Source organism: Lipotes vexillifer, unplaced genomic scaffold (assembly GCF_000442215.2).
Source record: "Lipotes vexillifer unplaced genomic scaffold, Lipotes_vexillifer_v1.1 scaffold1028, whole genome shotgun sequence".
Lineage (NCBI taxonomy): Eukaryota > Metazoa > Chordata > Mammalia > Artiodactyla > Lipotidae > Lipotes > Lipotes vexillifer.
Genome location: NW_006779287.1, coordinates 1,503,704 through 1,507,771, shown reverse-complemented (window position 1 = coordinate 1,507,771; position 4,068 = coordinate 1,503,704). Strand labels below are relative to the sequence as shown.

The following is a 4,068-nucleotide window of genomic DNA, read 5'->3' as shown; positions in this document are numbered from 1 at the left end:
TCAGAGGTCTGGCAGAGAGTGGTGCTTACAAGGATTGGGAGTGAAACAAAGATAATGGAGGTTACACAGTGTGGAAGTCTTAAGTTCTAACCCAGCCAGAGTTGAAAGAGCTCATCAGCACCCTGGGCATTCAGCTAAAACACTAGAAAATTAATATCTTAAGAGTAATAAGGACCATACCATAACAAAGCCTAAGCCAAGCCTTGATAGGATCTAGGAGCCCCCTGGTAAATTGTCAAACTGCCAGAACAAAACTCAACACTATTTAAAAAATGACTACATAATCTATACTATTTATATCACCTGCAAACTTTCAAAAACAATACAAAAATTAGTAAGCATGTTGAAAAGCAGAAAAATATGACCCATCATAAAGAAATAAAGCAGTGAATAGCAAAAGACTCCAGGATGATCCAAATATTAAAATTAAAAGATAGTGACTTTAGTTACTATAAAGATGTTAAAAACTTAAAGGAAAATATGGCCTTAATGAGTAAAGAGATAGGAAATCTCAGATAAGCAAGGAAAGTACAAAAAAGAACCAAATTGAAATCTAGAATAAAAAATTAGAATATCTAAAATGAAAATTTTCACTTTGATAAGCTTGATGTCAGATTGGAGATGGCAGAAAGGGGCAGAAAACTTCAAAATGCTTTCATTGAAATCATACAATCTGAATAATACATAGAAAAAGAAGAAAAATGGTCAGTTCTTCAGTGACCTGTAAGGAAATATCAAGCAGTCGAACATCTGCAAATAGGGTCCCCAAAAGAGGCAAGAGAGATAAAAAGGCATGAAATAAATATATGAAGATATAATGGTTGAAGTTGTCTCAATTTGATGAAAAAATTAAAAAGGTAAATTTACAGATCTAAGAAGCTCATTAAACCAGAATAAATTCAAAGAAAACTCTGCCTAGACACATGATAGTAAAATAGTAAAATAGTAAAATAAATCAGACATAAAGAAGGCAGGCAAAGAAATGAAAGCAGGCAAAGAAAATCAACACAGTGCATGTAGAGGACCACGAATATGCATAAAACTGACTTCTTATCAGAAAATACTGGAGCCAAAGACATCCTAAATATATGAGCAAATAAATTCTTTTTAGTCTATGAATTTCTCTTTAAAAACAAGTGAAAATTAAAGCAAAAATAATATAATTGTAAGGTGCTTTATAACCAATGTAAAATGAAAATATTTGACAAATTAGAACAAAAGAACGTGGCTGTGAGTATACTGCTGTAAGATTTTTACATCTGTGATGTGTGATGTGCAAATTGTGCAATGATAAAATATTCTAAATAGACTCTAGTGAGATATTATTTAGTAGAGAAAACACTAAAATAATAATATAAAAAGGTACAGCTAAAAAGCATGAGAGAAAATAAATGAAACACTAGAAATATTCAATTAAACCAAAAGTAGACATCAAAAAAAGGAACAGAGGAACAAAAAACAAATGATACAAAGAATACATGGGTTAAAATAATAGACTTTAACCCAACCATACCAATAATTATATTAAAAGTAAATGGACTAAGTACTCAAATTAAAAGGCAGACATTGTATGCTTTTAGAAAGCAAATTCCAACCATATGCTCTGTACAAGATGCATACGTTAAAAAAAGGCACAGAGATTGAAAGTAAAAAGATGGAAGATATATACCATTCAGCAATAAACATTAAAAAGACTGTTATGGCTATATTACTATGAGACAAGGTATAATTCAAGACAACAGATATTACAAGAAATAAAGTGATATGTTGTATAGTAATAACAGGTCAACCAGCAGAATACAAAGCAAGCTTAAATATGCACCTAATGAGAAATCATTGAAAAGTATGAAACAAAACTGATGGAACTAAAGAGAGAAACAGATAAGTCTACAATCATAGTTGGAATGTTAAACACATCTTTCATATTTACTAATAGAACAAAAACAGTACAAATACAGAAGATGGGAAAAACATCAACCATTATCAGCTAATTGACATTAACATAAGACTGCAAAAAGACAAATTTTTGTCAAATGCCAGTAGAACACTCACCAAGGTAAAACATGTACCTAGATAGACAATAAATCTCAATAGACTTCAAAAGACTGAAATCCTATGGAGTATGTTCTCTGACCACAAAGAATTTAATTAGAAATTAATAGAAATGATATCTAGAAAATTCTCAAATATTAGGAAATTAAGCAATACATTTTTAAATAAACAGTAGGTGGCAAAAATCAGAAGGAAATTTTAATTGAATAATAATGAAAGTAAAACATCAAAATTTATGAGATATGGTTAAGCAGTTCTCAAAGGGACATTTATAACTTTAAATGCCAATATCAGAAAAGAAGAAAGTTATAAAGTGAATCATTTAACTTACCACCTTAAGAAGGTTAAAAAAACATCAAATTATACCCAAAGCAAGTAGAGAAAAGGAAGCAATAAAGAACAGAAATCCATGGCTGACAAACATGGAGAAAATTAGCAGATCCAAAAGTTGGTTCTTTAAAAGACTAATAAAACAGAAACCATATGTGAAGATTAATGAAGAAAAAATAAAATTAGCAATAGCAGAATTGAATTAGTGGCTATTACTACAAAATGTTCATATAATGGGATATTGTAAGCAACTTTATGCTAGTAAATTAGACAATAAAGTGAAAACATTTCTTGGAAAAAAAGAGACTTAAAAGCAGTTTGGCCCCAAACATGGAGTCTTGCAGCCCAGGTCTTACCTGAATCAGGATGAGGGAGTGGTGGGTCCAGGTGGGGCTGTTGGCTGTGCCCCTGCTTGCAGCCTATCTGCACATCCTGCACCGCCAGCTCTCCCCTGCTCTTCACTCATGGAAGTCATCAGGCAAATTTTTTACCTACAAGGGGCTGCGTATCTTCTACCAAGACTCTGTGGGTGTGGTTGGAAGTCCAGAGATAGTTGTGCTTTTACACGGCTTTCCAACGTCCAGCTATGACTAGTACAAGATTTGGGAAGGTCTGACCCTCAGGTTTCATCAAGTGATTGCCCTTGATTTCCTAGGCTTTGGCTTCAGTGACAAACCAAGACCACATCACTATTCCATATTCGAGCAGGTCAGCATTGTGGAGGCTCTTTTGTGGCATCTGGGGCTCCCGAACCGTAGGATCAACCTGTTGTCTCACGACTATGGGGATATCGTTGCTCAGGAGCTTCTCTATAGGTTCAAGCAGAATCGATCTGGTCGGCTTACCATCAAGAGTCTCTGTCTGTCGAATGGAGGTATATTTCCTGAGACTCACTGTCCTCTCCTTCTCCAAAAGCTTCTCAAAGATGGAGGCAGCCTGTCACCCATCCTCACGTGACTGATGAACTTCTTCATATTCTCTCGAGGTCTCACCCCAGTCTTTGGGCCGTACACCTGACCCTCTGAGAGTGAACTGTGGGGCATGTGGGCAGGGATACACAACAATGACGGGAACTTGGTTATCGACAGTCTCTTGCAGTACATCAATCAAAGGAAGAAGTTTAGAAGACACTGTGTGGGAGCTCTTGCCTCTGTATCTATTCCCATTCATTTTATCTATGGGCCACTGGATCCAGTGAATCCCTATCCAGAGTTTTTGGAGCTGTACAGGAAAATGCTGCCGTGGTCCACAGTGTCGATTCTGGATGACCACATTAGCCACTGTTCACAGATAGAGGATCCCATGGGCTTCTTGAATGCATATATGGGCTTCATCAACTCCTTCTGAGCTGGAAAGGGTAGCTTCCCTGTATTACCTCCCCTATTCCCTTATCTGTTGTGTATTCCACTTAGCAAGAAATGCCCATAAGAGGTCCTGGCCACCAAACACTATTCTCTCACAAAAGTCCGCCTGACTCACACTGGTGAACAGCATATAGTAAAAAGCCAGCAGAAGCTCTAAGGGTGACCTAATAGTCCACCTCCCATTCCTTTGACATCTGATCAAGTATATGAACTTGCCTTTGTCTTTGTGTTATTAGGAAATTCTGATGGGCACTACTACTCACTGATGCAGAAAGATAGACAGACATTCTTTTGCATAAAAGTCTTTGAAACACTTCTATGG

General features: G+C 36.0%; 1 pseudogene; it reads left to right on the top strand.

The window, feature by feature from the left end:
• The first annotated feature begins 2,748 nt into the window (after nucleotides 1-2,748).
• On the top strand, nucleotides 2,749-3,729 carry LOC103080480 (mesoderm-specific transcript homolog protein-like; annotated as a pseudogene).
• Nucleotides 3,730-4,068: the final 339 nt, after the last annotated feature.